This window comes from Lynx canadensis, chromosome A1 (assembly GCF_007474595.2).
Source record: "Lynx canadensis isolate LIC74 chromosome A1, mLynCan4.pri.v2, whole genome shotgun sequence".
In the NCBI taxonomy this organism is placed as follows: Eukaryota; Metazoa; Chordata; class Mammalia; order Carnivora; family Felidae; genus Lynx; species Lynx canadensis.
Genome location: NC_044303.2, coordinates 199,567,648 through 199,585,193, shown reverse-complemented (window position 1 = coordinate 199,585,193; position 17,546 = coordinate 199,567,648). Strand labels below are relative to the sequence as shown.

Genomic DNA, 17,546 nt, shown 5'->3' with positions numbered 1-17,546 from the left:
GAATAATAAAGAAGGATCAAAATAGGAGATGGCATTCTGTTAACTTTTAATTTGTGTTTACTTTTATAAAGTTTGATGCCTAAGAGCACTGAAATCAGGGCTGGGTGATTGATTCGGTTGAGCACCTGACTCTCGATTTCATCTCGCATCATGGTCTCATGGGTTGAGTGCAGAGCCTGCTTGGGATTCTCTCTCTCCCTCCTTCAAAACAAACAAACAAACAAACAAACAAACAAACTTAAAAAAAAAAGAATGCTGAATTCTAGGTGAGTTTAAATGTCCCTCCTCAACTGGATGGATAGGACATATTGCTATGTTGTGAAGGCACAAATTTCTACCATGCACAAATTCAAAGGGATTTTAATTTAATGGCATTAGAGGTACAGAGTATATTCATTTTCTTCTTGTGATCTTCTCTATTTGAATATATAGTTTTATTTTAAAATTATACCTAGTACAATACTCAAATAAAAGGTATGTGTAAGCAGAAAAAAGTAAAAAGAATTTTAAATTTAATGAGTCCATCTGTATATATTCACCATCTGATGTCTCAATAGTAGCAATCCTCATAAAGTGTCCATGTTTTTAGTCTCTTATTATTTACATCCTCGGGGTTTTATGTCTTCATAGGACACAAAGGTCTGGAAGTATAAATTAAGTGCAACAGATAAGTGGAGCTTTAAGTACCAGAAGACTCCAAGATCTACCAAGCTGAAGAGAAACCTAGAAAAACCCACTGCAGACCTCACAGAATGATTCTCAGCACTGAATTCGGAAGGACAAGTAAACCCATGGCTTACCATACTACCTTTTTGCTTTAAATGAGTTCAAGTCTTCTGGCCTAGAGAAACTCTTAATTCAGATGGTAAAAATCAATGCTCATGGTCTTTGCCAAATTAGGGAGAATAAATATAGGGAATACTTCCAACCCTAGGATTCTGTTATTGCCCCTAGCCAGACAAGGAACTTGAGGAAACTAATGTGTTCTTCTGCAAGCAGACATGAAGCTAATTTTAATACTTTTTCTTTTTAAGTATAGTAGGCATACAATGTTGCATTCAAGGTGTACAATAAAGTGATCCCACAAATGTGTACATTATGATATGTTCATCAAAAGTAGAGCTACCATCTATCACCATATAATGCTATTATAATACCATTGACTATATTCCCTATGCTGTACCATAACTAGAAGCCTGTACCTCCCCCTCTCCTGCAACCATTTTGTCCATCCTCCCACCATCCCTCCCCTCTGGCAATCCTCAGTTTATTCTTTGTAGTTATTTGAGTCTGTTTTTGCTTTTTATTTGTTCAGATTCCACATGTAACTGAAATCACACTATTTGTCTGACTTATTTCACTCATAATGCCCTTTAGGTCCATCCATGTTCCCAAATGGCAAGATCTCATTCTTTTTTTTTTTTTTATGACTAATATTCCATTGTGTACACACACACACATACACACACACACACACACACACACACACACACCCCTCATCTGCTTTATCTATTCATCTATCAAGGGACACCAGGGTTGCTTCCATAACTTGGCTAGTGTAAATAATGCTGCAGTAAACATAGGGGGTCAATATATCTCTTCAAATCTAATACTATTTTTTTCTTGATTCTTCTCTAGTGGTCATTTAAGATCTTATTCACAAGACAGCCAAAATGAAAAAGAAAAAAACCAGAAGTTAGAACAGTGTTTGGATTAAATATATATATTTACTTTTAAATAAACTACAATATATTGTATGTGGGGCTTTAAAGCCATAATTATTTAGCCTTGTATTTAACTAAGCTTAATGTCAGCTAAAAACTTCAGTACCATATACAATGTGGTAAAACGAAGAGTGTGATGCTAGGCATGAGAAAGAGATCTGGAATCAGATTTGCATTTCTACACTGTGCGGTTTGACTTTTAATATATTAGCTTTCTGATATCTACCAGAATCATGTATCCTGGTAAGTGTGCATACCACTTGCACACAGACCACTTTGTGGGAATGAGGATTAAATGAACATCTCACACAGTCCCTGGCAGACACTCAACTGCAAAGTAAGAAATCAGGGTGGTATAGATGTGGCAAAAGTTATTGATGCATATCATTAAATATATTAAAGGTTTTGTGATAAATTCCTTGAAACAATGACAATATACACAAACTATCTTTGAGAAGGTGATCCTCACCACCGAATTAAACCACAGTGAAAGAACGAATCTTGTAGAAATCATCTTCCTGAGGTCAAAACATTACATTTTCAGTTGACATCTTTGTTGAAAGGTAGTAAGTTCTAATAGATCTTGGAGGTATATAATTGCAACACTTATGAGATGAAACTGAATGAACTAATAAAATTCAGTGTTAACTGGGTCCAGTGTAGGAGCGGTCATTTGTAAATACTCCAGACTATGAACAAAAGATCCATGGAGGCGGACGTTCCTATTTCCTAAAAAGTTTACTCTGCTCGCGAAGAGGCCAACCATCAGACCACGTTGGTGCCAGGTAATACCTGTCTTAACAAGACTCTTCCGCTCGTAGCTGCTTCCCTTACTAGCCTCCCTTACAAGAACATGCTCTCTGCTCTGAGGGTTGTTTCAAAAGTAACTCCAAAGATATTTGGTTATGCTTCATCATCAAAAATACAGACTCAACAGGGAGAAATTAAGACCACTGATAAACTTTTAAGTTATTGTCAATTCATTTATCTGAGGGTTTTTCAAACTCTGGACTTTTCAGTGGAGTGCAAAGCCCAGAATGAGAACTGGGCTGTTTAAGGAGGTCGGCTACTCAAAGAATGTAGTAGGAATATCTTCAAATGACACAGAACACACGGCTGCAAAGAAGCAACTTAAAAAGTGTTTCATCAGGGCCAAAGAGAAATGCATCCTGATAGTTCATTAAACTTTTCAAAGGTCAGTCACTATCGAGAGACCAGAGTGGTAGCTGTTGACTCTGTGGAAGTATTCCTCAGAAAAAATGTACTCAGAAACTGACTGAAGACTCACAGCAAAGGTGGGTACCTTCCAAACAACAAGGCATAAAATATTGAAGAGGTCTGAAGGAATTTAGTGTCCAATGTTAGATATGTTGTGGGGAAAATGCACTGTTCCAAGGGAAAAAATGTTCAAGCCTTTATGCTAAGTGTTCCTGTGGGGGGTGGGGGGTGGGGGGTGGGGGCATCTCATTACTTAACATGCATAAATAAAGTCTGGAATCTATAAAAAAAATAACCAATAAAACAGGCCTAATAATGTGTAAGTATCTTCAGACTTATCCAACATTCTGTTTTAAACTGTAAACGTCAATCCACGTAAATGGTCTTCTGTTACTTGGCAAAGTTGTGAGCTTTTTAACCCATGGTAAAGGGGGGGAAGGGTGTGTAGAGGGGTCTATCATGACCTCTGATTTGTAACTGCATTACAAAGAATACTTTACAATGCATTTGTGAACACTTTGGCAGATTCTGGAATATGAGAAACCATTCCTTTCAAAAATATGTAATTAATAAGGCACTATGGGAAAAACACATGATGATTTTCTTGAATTATGTGTCTTTCTTGAATTATGTTAATTTAATTACAATGAATCTAAATTCTAAACTAATTACTTCTTTCATACAATAGAATTTACAATATTTAAAGGGCCTGCCCACATAATATTCTTTTGAATTTAATTTTATTTGTCTCTTATTTATAATGCCCTCTTAAGGTTAATATTATAAGAAAAAAAAAAAAAAAAGCAGACACAGGGAGTTATTCCAAATGCCCGGACTGTTGGTGCTTTCTCTTGGTGCTGAAACCAATTTGCTCCTAAGTATGAATGTGTCACATTCAACTCCAAATCCTCACAATAGTTTTGCTTAGGATATATTTATGTATACATACCCATATCCATACATACATATACATATATACATATATATACACACACATATGTGTATGTGTGTGTGTGTGTGTATGTATGGATATGGATATGTATACATATATACACACTGTGTATCCATATATGTATAGATATATATATATACAAATATATCCATATATACATATACACACACATACACAGTGCTTATTCCATAGGCTGATTTGAGTATACAGAACATTTACAACACAGGAAGAACCAGGCAGCAGTGGTTGCACTCAGTCTACGTAACTCACTGGCAGCACCACAAGAAAAACACAAACACATACGGATCCTTCAAGTCACCAAATGACACACACAAAGAGCTCAGTGGCTCTCCTTTAGGAATGAGTTTTATTTTAAATTTCTACTTCAATACACAGTTGACTCTTGAACAACACAGGTATTAACCGCATAGGTCCACTTACACACGGATTATTTTTGTTAAAGACAGCGAAGTACTATAAATGTATTTCTTCTTAGGATTTTCTTAACATTTTTTCTCTAGCTTACTTTATTGCAAGAAGCAGTATATAATACATGTGTGTGCTAATCAACTGTTCATGTTATTGGTAAGGCTTCTGGTCAACGGTAGGTTATTAACTTTTGCGGGGGGTGGGGGGTAGGTGGAGTCAAAAGTTATAGGCAGTTTCTCGACTACATGGGAGTTGGTACTCCTAACCCCCAGGGTGTTTAAGGGTCGACTGTCTATAGGAAGGCGTTACTTGTACCCCATACGTTAGTTTTAAAAGCATTGGCCCGTTATAAATATTCAACCCACCTTCCATCCCTTCCTCACATGAGATAAAACAGAAGTTTCCTCCAAAATTACTGATCTCCCTAAGACTGTCAGAATGACTACACTCACGAAGAGAACACTCACTTCACATTTCCTGAACGGTTAGAATGACCACCATTTTCAACTACCAAAATTCTTTGCTGAATGTAAAATATTAAATCAGAAGAAGAATGATTCTATAGAAGTTAACTCACTGTCAGAGTGAGCCTTGATAGCATGAAAATCAGGTTAACATAATTTAAAACTGTTATTGTAATTAATTGCTACTGTAAAGTATCTTAGCTAAAGTGACAAAGGATCAAATGATTTTTAAGTGAACTGCTATCAGTATCTTATTTAATATAAAAGAAATCAGCAGCTTATAGATTTCATTAAAATCTCAAATTTAGTGCTTAAAAGCACTAAGTAAATGAAAAAAGGAATATTTCAAAGATTCCTAACTCTAAATTATAGTTTATATAAACATGTATAATGATCAGGATAAAGCCAGATGCTAGAATATTCATGTACGAATTAATGCCTATATTATAGCATTATTTTTAGTTCCTGGAAATCAGTTGGCTTTTTGTCATCTCATCACTTTGCTATGATTTCACTGGATAATTATGCATTGAAGTTTATTACTCAAAGCATCCATTGTTGAACAGAACCAAAACCATCCAACCCAATAACCACAGAATAAAGAACTAAAGAAAATCGAATATAACCATGGATCTTAAAAGGGAACCAAACAACAAGCAGATAGGTGCCAACATGAAGTGCTAATGCAAAATTTTACTGCCTGACAATTATTCTTTTCACTTGCAAACCTACATAATGACACTTTCTGAAACTCATTTTGCATATCCCCTTCCTTTGAAGTGTAGGAAAATTATAAAATGTTGCTGAGGGAAAAAATTTTTTTTAAGTCTCCCTTTCTAGATATTCTAAATGAACTAGACAATCTGTCGGAAATTGGGCAAAGGGTATAGGCAGTGTTGTAAACTGTTAAAAAACCAAAAATTCTAAGTAGAATCAATTTTAAAACATAGATTAATTTAAACCTTTAGGAAACAACCTTCTATGAATACTTTCTATGAGCAAGGCCCTGAATTAGGTGCACTGGAATCACAGAGTACTTCCCAGAATTTATCTTCATTTTCAACAAAATATAGGATATAGAAAATCTACAGTTGGGACAGGTTTAGGTGCTCTTTAAAACAGGAATATTCCTGAAGATTAAACATTTTTTAAATTTTTCACAAAAACAAGGTGGAGGGGCACCTGGGTGGCTCATCAGTTAAGAGCCCTGACTCTTGATTTCAACTCAGGTCACGATCTCATGGTTTGTGAGATAGAGTCCCACATCAGGCTCTGTGCTGACAGGTAGATGGGAGTCTGCTTGGGATTCTCTCTCTCCCTCTCCCTCTGCCCTTCCCCAGCTCGTTCTCTCTCTCAAAATAAATAAATGAACATTTAAACAAACGAAAAAGATGGAAAGTTGAGAGAAGCAGTGAAGGAAACCAAGGTCACGGGCACCAAACATAATTCATTCAGGGCTGCTGGTTACAAATGACAGAATATGTGAGTTACTTAAGACAAGCTTTTCATTATTTATTTATTAAATAAAAATTTTTTAACATTTATTTTTGAGAGACAGAGAAAGAGCATGAGTGGGGGAGGGGCAGAGAGAGAGAGAAGGAGACACAGCCTGAAGCAGGCTGCAGGCTCTGAGCAAGCTGTCAGCACAGAGCCCGATGTGGGGCTCGAACCCATGAACCGTGAGATCATGACCTGAGCTGAAATCAGATGCTCAACTGACTGAGCCACCCAGGTGCCCCTCAAGCTTTTCATTTTTATGCATAATTCTTCAAAGATGCCTTTGGAGGTGGAAAATTTCAGCCTACCAATGGTATTTTAAGTAGGCATTTGGATATGGCTATCAGATTATTTTTGCTTGAATCATGTCCTCACCATCCCCAAGAAAAACAAAAAAAAAGCAAAAAAAAAACCCCAAAAAACCCAGGGGTCTTAAGTTTTTATTTTTTCCCCTTAACTTGAAATAATCATGAAAACATGTTAAAACCAAGTATTTAAATATTAATTTCAAATAAATATTCATGTTCAAAATAGTTCAAAATTCATAAAATATAAATATCAAACAGGGAGTAAAAAATAAAATCCTGAGGAGTGTATTCACTAGAGCAAATCCGGCTGAGCGCTGGAGAAGCACATGTCCTTTAAATGTCACACTGGAGCAGCGAAGACAGAATAATTCTCTTATTGGAAGAAGATGGTGACCTGAAAGCTTTTAAAATTTCAAGTCTAGGGGTGCCTGGGTGGCTCAGTCGGTTGAGTGTCCAACTCTTAATTTTGGCTCAGGTTATGATCCCAGGGTTATGGGATCAATCCCCGCACCGGGCTCCGCATTGGGTGTGGAGCCTGCTTGAGATTCTCTGTCTCCCTCTGCCCCTCTCCCTTGCTCATACACTCTCTAAAAATAAAAAAAAAAATTAAAAAAAATTAATTTCAAGCTTATAAGCCAGTTTGGTCTGCTTGGGCTATCATCACAAGTTACCACAGACTAAGTGGCTTAAACACAAACTTATTTCTCACAGTTCTGGAAGATGGAAAGTCCAAAATCAGGGTGCCACCGTGGTCAGTTTCTGGTGAAGGCTTTCTTCCGGTCTTGTAGGTGGCTACCTTCTTGCTGTGTCACACAGGACTGTGGGGAGGGGAACTGGAGGGAGGTGACTGCTTTTCCTCCTCTTACATTTTTTTAAAATGATTTTTTAAAGTTTATTTATTTTGAGAGAGAGCGAGCGAGCAAGCATGAGCAAGACAGGGGCAGAGAGAGAGTGACAGAGAGAATCCCAAGCAGGCTCTGCACTGCCAGCACAGAGCCTGATGTGTGGCTCGAATTCACAACCATGAGATCATGGCACAAACCGAAACTGAGAGGTGGGACACTCAAATGACTGAGCCACCCAGGTGCCCCACTTCCTCTTCTTTTTTTTTTTTTTTTTTTATATTTATTTATTTTTGAGAGACAGAGTGAGACAAAGTAAGACTGGGGGAGGGGCAGAGAGAGAGGGAGACACAGGATTGGAAACAGGCTCCAGGCTCTGAGCTGTCAGCACAGAGCCTGACGTGGGGCTCGAACCCATAGACTGTGAGATCATGACCTGAGCCGAAGTCGGATGCTCAACCGACTGAGCCACCCAGGCGCCCCCCACTTCCTCTTCTTAAAAGTCCACCAATTCTTGGGGCGCCTGGGTGGCTCAGTCAGTTGAGCATCCGACTTCAGCTCAGGTCACGATCTCACACTCCGTGAGTTTGAGCTCTGCGTCGGGCTCTGGGCTGATGGCTCAGTGCCTGGAGCCTGCTTCCAGCTCTGTGTCTCCCTCTCTCTCTGCCCCTCCCCCGTTCATGCTCTGTCTCTCTCTGTCTCAAAAATAAATAAACGTTAAAAAAAAAATTAAAAAAAAAAAAAGTCCACCAATTCTACTGGATTAGCACCCCGCCCTTCCTACCTCACTTAATTTTAATTACCTCATAAAAGCCCTGTTGCCAAATAGAGTCACATTAGGGGTGAGGGCTTCAACATATGAACTTTGAGGGGACACAGGGACACAATTCAGTCCCTGGCATATGCCAAAAAATACAGATGCTATGTCATTCATGAAAATGTATGTACCACAAAGTTTTCTTACATTTAGTTACTGATCCTCTTGTGATTTCCACTTAGTCTTGGTTCGAAATTTTTAAACTAAAAAGGTAGTTAAAAGTATTTAGTCTATTTGTTTGACATCTAGTTCTAGGAGTGTCCCACTAATGAGCCAGGGAGCAATTAGCAGGATTGGACTGTATCACAAACATTCAACTTGAGAAAGAACAGATCAAAATAGTGCCTGACAATCATTTCATGTGACGCATTTATGGCACTGGAGAAGGAAGACATGAATCCCCTCAATAAGTCTCAATTCTCCAGGAGTTCTTAGAGTGAGCATCTCCATTTCTGTGTGTGATTCTAATATTTAAAGCTGGGTATTTCTAGGACACACGGGTGGCTCAGTCGGTTAAGGGTCTGACTCTTGATTTTGGCTCAGGTCATGATCTCACAGTCACGGGATTGAGTCCTGGGTTGGGTTCCACACTGAGCACGGAGCCTGCTTGGGGTTCTCTTTCTCCCCCCCTCCCCCTCTCTGTCCCTCAGCTGTTCATGTTCTCTCTCTCTCAAAAATAAACATTTAAAAAACAAGCTGAATATTTTTTATTCAACCTGACCCTAGAATGCAAACGAACTACCGCACCTCGTGCATAATGGAAGAAACAGGGAAATGCCTCTGTTGGATATAAAACAACTGTATGAAAATCCTAAAAGATTTTCAGAGGAAATTTTGACCCTCTAGGATTTTCTCCTTACACGCAGACTTTAAAAATTGACTGCCGTGAGGTGATGAGCAATATTCACTATATTGCTAAGCTACAAACCTTTGAAAACACAGGTATGTATACGTATTTGAGCCACTGATACATTGAAGAAACACCACCTACTCCTGAGTCCCCACAGCACTCCTGTTAGCCTCTGCTTCGTTTGTCTCTGAAAAATTGTGGCTCTTGTACATTTAATGCTTTGAGAAGCTCCTCCTTCTTAAGCCCAATATGTAGAGGGAGGAAAATGCCATGTGCAAATATCACCTTTCAATTATATGCAAATCTCATCAAAACCTTTCATTAAACTAAGAAAATAGGAGCAGTTTGGGCATGTTAACAAATCTGGATTCAAAGTAATTGTGCTGTTTTATTTCTGACTCTGAATGAGTGGACGGTTACCTTTCTTGAAAATATGGGAAAAGCAAAGAGACTACCGATGACCTATAAATCTTCATTATCTGCGTGTGCAAGTACCTGAAGAAAATAAAGGAGGTTATGTAAGCAAATGTGGTGTGTCTAAAAGTTAGGATTTCACACAGTGCGTTTCTTTTTCTCAGTAGTTAGGTTTGACAATAAGACTTAATTTATCGAGGAAGAAATAACCATGCTGTCTTTCTCCTGTCAAAAGAACAAATCAAAGAATTGCATTTCATGAGAAATGTCTTCCAATTAAAAGAGAAGAAGGAAAGAGAAAAGCTCATGTTTTCTGCCGGGTGTTTGTGTAGCGAATACACAGTGCCACTGTGGCTACTTAAACAATGGAGGCTCATCGAACAAGGGAGAACTCCTAATGCAATTGGAATGCATTCAATGGTACACTTTAATCTTTACACAATTTTCTTGAACATTCTATGCTATGGGGACCGAGGGCTTGTTTGACTTATTGTAGGGATGGTTGGGCAAGAATTAAATGCACTCTGGACGGACACTGACAATGAGATGAATCTGGATATATTTAAATGTGACACATATTGCTGCTTCAGGTCAAAAGTTTTTCCATGAGAAAATACCTCTAATTCCAGCTAAAAGCAAGGGGAAGGTATTTTTTCTCCATATTTAGAAGCTTTTACAAAGGCTATCATAAATATTAATAGGTATATGGTAAACACTGGATCTGAGTGGCCACAATTTTAGCTTAAAAAGTTCCTAATCACGGATTATAGTTGTAACATAGGATCCTAATCATGTTGAACTAGGAGTTCTGCAAGGTATCTAAGGATTTTTGGGTACCACTTAACAGGGGAGTTTTCTTCTGTCTCAAAGGGCAACAACACTTCAGAAAAGGTCAATCACCCTGGTCAGTCGTTCATTGTCGAACAAAGATTTATTAAACACATACTACAGTTTAATGCAGTAGAGTGGGGGCTGTGGAGATTAATCATACAGATGACAAGATGACCGAGTGGTCTATGTGGGGATAGTAATCCCCACACTGTCAGTGTTTATCCCTTCGCCAGGGGGCTATGGGAACCAAGGGGCTGAGTCCCCTAGCCTTTGGGAAGAGTCCCATCTCAGAAGGAATCAGGAGGCCTTCCAGGAAGAACTCTGGAAATTGGCCAACCCAAGGAGTGAAGGGCACTGCAGGGCCTTGGAACACTCTTGTACCATTAGCCTCAGTGAGCGGACCTGGCGCACTGTGTTCGTGTGACCAAACCCACGAGAGGTCTATGAGGCCTCTGAGGACACCGTAATACTCGAGAATGGGAGCCGAGTCTCAGCCCACAGATGGCTGCTGATAGAGTGACTGGGTGGGGTAAGACTATTCTTGGGCTCATCTAATCTTAGAGATCTGGAGACTCCCAGAGGGGTGGAGGAATAGGATAGTTTTGGGGCCACCACAGTGGTGTTGACTTTCTTCGGAAAAGATCCAGGAGCTGTAACTTAAAGTGGTCTATTTGATTTTGATTTTGATTTTTTTTTCTTTCTTTTTTTTTTTTTTGAGGAGAAAAGTGCAAAAGAAAGAACCACCACGGTGTCCACCCTTCCATCAACACCACTCACACCCCCATCTCCCTGGGAGGGACTGTAAGACCACCATTGTTTTTGCAGGGGCCCTGCATGCGTGAAGTCGGGGGGAGCTCTGACACTGCCATTTCCCCTCTAGAGTTGGTCTGTCTGTGGCATTACTGCACTGTAAGCTGAGGGGGGTAGGGCTGGGTGGTCTCTGGAGGAAAAAGTGCTAATGCTCAGTAATTCTGCAAACACATGAAGACAACATTGCCTACCTGCCAAGGGTGTGGCACCATGTTCTGGCAAAGAGGACTGCAACTGATTTCACTCATCCAAGCAAATTTTTAGGGTGTAATGGGAGTTGAAAAACATCATCTGCAAAGTTGCTAAAGGGACAAACATGATTTGAAAATGATTGGGTGGGAGAGGTCGTATTTATGAATCCTCAGTGAGGCTGTTTTATGGTTCAGATATTATTGCTTTGGCTAATGTCTGAGTGTATGTATACACAGATTTTAATAAAAAACCATCATGAAATTTGAGAAACCACTTAATTGAAACTATAGAACAAATGTATCTTGGAAACTATACTCTGAGCAAGGCTGAATTCATTCCCTTCGGGTGAACTGAAAGGGCACTCCTACCTTGTCTATTCACTTATAGAATGTGGGAACAGCAAAAAAGAATGGATCGTTTTAACCCTGTTATCTTCAGAGTGCTTGGCAAACTATCAGGGATCAAAATACATCCAGAACAATCTTTGGTTTTACTTAACATTTTACCAGTCTCATAATTGTATTCACCATATTTATTATTCTTTTATTTCACTTCTATTGATCTCATTTCCTTATTCTTTGCTATAGTTTGGAAAAATGCTATTCAAAGTGTGATCTGAGGGGCAAGAACAGTCCACAAATGAACTAAGTGCCAAAACTGAGAATACTGAGAACTATCTGAAGGAATTTAACATAGCTATGACCTCCAAATATGTGATCTGTGGTCTTACCTCATTGAACATATAAATGAAAAGTACTGGTCCATATTGGATTGGGGGTGAGAGCAGGAGTCGGTCCTTCACCACAGTTTGATTAGTACTGATTTAACATATTCAACAATTGTATGTAAAATATCTTAAAATTCCCTTTAGCTATTCACATGCAAACTGCTGCAGAATTTATTAGATCTACACTTTCCAACTTATACTCTTAGATACAAAGATGTCCTTGTCATTTAAAACATTCCAGTTACCTCTATTATTCTTTGGAAGGGTTTCAGTAGGAGACTGGTTAGTGCTAGTGGTGGTAACCACTGCTTTGAAAAAAAGATAAGAGGCCAATGGATCGTGGGGGCAGACAGGCCTACAAACAATGGTGCTCACCCTTGAGTGGCTTGAGGCTGTGGATATCACACATAGACCTTGTCATCTGGACATGGCAGAGTAATCTAGGTCAGGTCTAATTAATACTTGGACCCATGATCGCTTTGGAAGTTACAGACTTTTTTTTAAAAAAAAAAATCCCCTCTATGGCTCTTTAGTTCTGAAATTCCATCAATGCAAAAAGCCTCTCCCTGCTCATAGGAGCTTCAGGGAAATGTTTCATGACCGGAGAGGAACCTTAAAGACAATTAGGCAATGAAGGGGCTATTAAACAAATGAAATTCATGCATATGTATTTAGTAGGAGCTCAAATGCACATTCATCAGATGTAAATTTCATCAAGCTTTCAGTTGAAGGGGTTTCTTGAAGTGATGATTGTTGAAGTGCATTTTATGACTTGACTACAGTGCATTTTATGACCTCCCCAGACAGAATGGGGAAGCAAAGACCTCCCCAACCCCCACACACATTGCTTATCATCAGTTAATCCTAACACTCTCTGAAATATGTATGCTAATTGGCCACAAAAATATACACTAGTCCACTGAGCTAGGAACAAGAAATCAGAATGGCTTAAGTAAAAATAAGGCAACTAACCTAATGATAAGTACAATGAGTTGGGTCTTCATTTTTGTGGGCTTTGGGTTTACTTTTTGCAAAAATTAGAATCGAGCTCCTATACATAGAAGACAAGGATTTGAAAGCAGGAGAAAACAAAGATTTATGGGAGGGATGAGAAATGTATACATGCAATCTCAATACATTTGATGGCCAAATATCTTTATAGTTTGGCTAGTGTTTTATAAACATTTTACTGTTTTAAAACTTGTTATAAACTTAGTTCAAGGCTACTTTGAGGTTGTTTTCATTTTAAGACCTGGTAGGCAGAAAAAAGGTGTTTGAACTCCGAATCATATAACCTTAGATGGTACTGCTGCCAACGTGAGGATCCGTCTCATAGTTTCTAAACAAAACCAGGATACTTTGCTATTTTTTTTAGAGATCCATAACCCCAGATCTCCTTAACAGCAAAACCCAAAAGCGCGTTAGGGTTGGATTCTTTGAATTCTCTACTTTCAGGAAGTAGCACCTCTGGTCTGGACAGCTACAAGGAATGGCAGGGCTACCAGGCCACAACTATTCCAGTCTGCTAAAACATAAACATGTGACTTGTTCCTGTTGGCACTTACCACATTTACAAAGCCAACTGGAGGAAGCCAGAAACACGCTAGCACATCTACAGCCAACAGAAATAAAATGAAATGGCTCCAATTATTAATAAGCATAATCAAGACACTGTCTTTGTGGATATTAGCCAGAGAAATAGGATGCATCCCAGGCACCGTCCACTAAAATTTTCGTGTTAGGGGCGCATGGGTGGCTCAGTCAGTTAAGCGTCCGACTTCGGCTCAGGTCACGATCTCACGGTTTGTGAGTTCGAGCCCCGCGTCGGGCTTCATGCTCACAGCTCAGAGCCTGGAGCCTGCTTCGGATTCTGTGTCTCCCTTGCTCTCTGCCCCTTCCCCCCCATCCCCCGCACTGTCTCTCTCTCTCAAAAAATAAACATTAAAAAAAATTTTTTTTTAAAAATAAAAGTTTCACGTTAATATGGCAAGATACACTGCCAGCCAACATGGCTATTTCTAGAAAGCATATGTAAAAGTGATAATGAGTATAGATAATGGAGGAAAACACAGGAAGATCAAAAGAAAAAAAAAAACTCACTCTAAAACTGAAGAGTGGTCAGGACAAGGATATAAATAAGGCAAAAGATGGTGAAGAAGCAGAATTGACTGAGGTCTTACAGGACTGTCAAAACTGGGGTAGGTATGTATGACTCAAATGGCAGAAAGTGTGGAGTAAAGAATTGTAAACAAACAAACAAAAACACCTGAAAGACTAAGCTAAACACAACAGAAGACAGGTGTACAAACAGAACTTTGAGAAAAAATAATGAAAAATAATCTATTTTGGCCATTGAAAAGTAAGCATCCTCCAGTCCCTGCCTTTACCCTAGCATGAAAATAATTTTCTCAGTGTGCTCCGAGGTAGAGGAACCCTCTTGAAACCATGGACACAAAAATCATTCCCAGTGAGAAAAAAACGTTTTAGTTACTTTATGTTCACGGCCAAAAGTGCACAGGGCAATCTCACAATTTTAAGCTTCCTGGTAGAAGACAGGAAATGTTCTGCGGGCAAGGATGATCGTTATTTACACAGGAGTCTAGAAGAGTTCTTTTCCTATCGTAGATGCCTTAGGAATGTTTGTACAATTAACTTGCTCTTAATTAGTCCTCTTTTCCAATTAGCTCTAAGAATCAAATAGTTGATTAAGGAACAAGTCCAAATACCTATGAAGCTTATTTTGTAGCAGCAAACTCAGGATGAGACTAATGGCTTAAAAACTGGGCAGCAGCGGGGTGCCTGGCTGGCTCAGTTTGTTAAGCGTCTGACTCGATTTCAGCTTAGGTCATAATCTCACAGTTCATGAGTTCAAGCCCCTCATCGGGCTCTGTGTTGATGGTGCAGAGCCTGCTTGGGATTCTCTCTCTCTGCCCCTCCCTCCCTCCCTCCCTCCCTCCCTCCTTCCTTCCTTCCTTCCTTCCTTCCTTCCTTCCTTCCTTCCTTCCTTCCTTCCTTCCTCTCTCTCTCTCAAAAATAAATATTAAAAAAAAAAAAAACGGGCAGCAGCAAAACATTTGCTGGAAACAGAGGAGATCCTAAGGGTGGTTTTTCTGACAAAATGCAGTATGACCAGTACGACCCCATATGAATGATTACTTGAAATCAGTGTTAAAACTTCAAAAAGCAGGTAATTTGGCAAACCAAAGCAATGCTATTCAAAGTGTCCTAAAAGATAAACAACCATTCTTCCGGTTTTAGCTCCAGGACCCTCTCCAGGAAGCTGGCTCAGCCTACTACAGCCCATAATGGTTTTTGCCAACTGAACTCAAAGCCCCATTAATGTGGCGAATAATTACAATATACCCTTGTGGCATCTATTAACTTTTCTTTAATCATGTTTTGTCTCTTCAATTACACTGTAAGTTAATTAAGAGTAGAGAACTTCTGACATTTCTTCTGCAGCCATCATATCTAATACCATGCAAAGGTGATTAACTAGTTGATAATAAATTTAGGTAATTTACCACATTAATAGGCTACTATTAATAGGGAAAAAACACATAATCCTCCCAGTAATTATGAAAAAAACCATTTGACAAAGTTCCACATCCATTCACAACAAAATCTACTTCACAAAAGGAAAGGACACCTTTTACAAGAATGCCCTTCATCCTTCACTGGATTTAAGGCATTTATTTAAATAAATGCATAAATACATAAGCAGCCTGGAGCAAAATCATACTTAAAGGAAAAAAATTTTTTTTAATTTTTTTTAATGTTTACTTAATTTTGAGAGAGAGAGAGAGAACACGAGCAGGGGAGGGGTAGAGAAAGAGGGAGGCACAGAATGTGAAGCAGGCTCCAGGCTCTGAGCTGTCAGCACAGAGCCTGACGCAGGGCTCAAACTCCCAAACAGTGAGAACATGACCTGAGTCCAAGTGGGACACTTAATAGACTGAGCCACCCAGGCGCGCCCAAAATGTATAGTACTTTTAACTCGTTAAGTTCTTAGGTATACACTACTGGGAAATAGTTGTACGTATACATAAGATACATTCAAAAATGGTCACAACAGCAGTTTTGATATTATCCAAATAACAGAAGTAACAGTGGAAAAGGTCCATCGACAGCATAGAGACGGTGATATATCCACGATGGAATAGGACACAGCAATTAAGAGAGATCAACTACAGCCTCAGAGATGAACATGGATGATCCTCAAGAAGATAAGCTTGAACAAAAATAGAAAATTGCAACAGAATACGTTTATAGTATGGTTCTCAGTCTATATAAAGTTCAAAATAGGCACCACTATGGATTATTTAGAGATCCATGTATAGATGACACAGGTGAAAAAAAAAAGCAAGGAAATACTCAGCAGAAAATTCAAGGCAGTGATTACTTCCGGGTAGAGAGAGAGGGAGATCATCTTCAAATGAAAAGCATGGAAATGAAAAGGCCCGGGGTGGTCTAGTCTTTGACATGGATTGTGAGGACACTGGGATTCGCTGTACTGTTCTTTCAAACTACATATATATGTTCTATACAGTTTTTCATTTTTCGTGTATTGCACAATAGGGAAGGAAAGGAGGAGGACAGAAGGAAAGGAGAAAATCCTTCAAATGCTGAGCTAAAAAGTCTACCGTGGTACCCGTATCGGTAACACATCTGCAAGAGGCTGTAATAAGCTAGCGTAGACTCCTTTTACTAAAATTGATGAGTCATTTGTCATAATGCAGATGGCTTATGGCTGAAAGGCAGGACGAAAACACTATTATTTTCTTATTTGAAAAACAAGTTTCACTAGATTAAATTTCCTCTAAAATTTTTAAGTACTAGGTTGGAAAGCAGTGAACTCCACTGACATTTCTTCAATTATTTGCAATAAAACAAGGAAATGTATCAAACCACAGAGGAAATTTTTCTTCCACACTTTGGAAATCTGGAAGGTACAACTTTCATGTGTGACCATCTACCACAAATAGATTTAAACCCAAATTGTGCTATCGAGCAGTGAAAAAGCCAATTAAAGTGTCAACACTCCCCACACCAGCCAAACCACCTTTTGGCAAATGCTGATGTAAATGTTTTCATAACCTATGTTTTTAAGGTCACTATTCAAGATTCCAGAGTTCTACTCATCTCTGTTGTTACAGACTTTATTTCTTAAAGTTTGGAAGGCCTGTAGATGGTCACTCAAACCTGAGAGTCAGTAGAGAAATTTTATGTTTGGAAACCTGTAATGCTACAAAGCTCTACTCACATCTACATATGCAGTGAGGGAAGACGGAGCCAGAGGGGGTGAGGAAAACTGAGATCCAGAGACTGTCTGCAGAGCATCTGTTCCAGCAACCCAGTTGTGGGCCTTCTCCTGGACCAGTAAACCTCCATCTGCTGTGGGAAGTTAACTGTTCCCCAGGTGGTATGCCCACCTGTCAACTGACAGTTGGGCATGTGCCACCGAGAAGAAG

The 17,546-nt window shown here is 39.1% G+C and overlaps 1 protein-coding gene across 2 annotated transcripts in view; it reads right to left on the bottom strand.

Annotated features, from left to right (window-relative positions):
• The window catches only part of ARL15 (ADP ribosylation factor like GTPase 15), a 407,980-nt gene that overhangs the window by 167,861 nt on the left and 222,573 nt on the right, over nt 1–17,546 (bottom strand). The window lies entirely within an intron of this gene.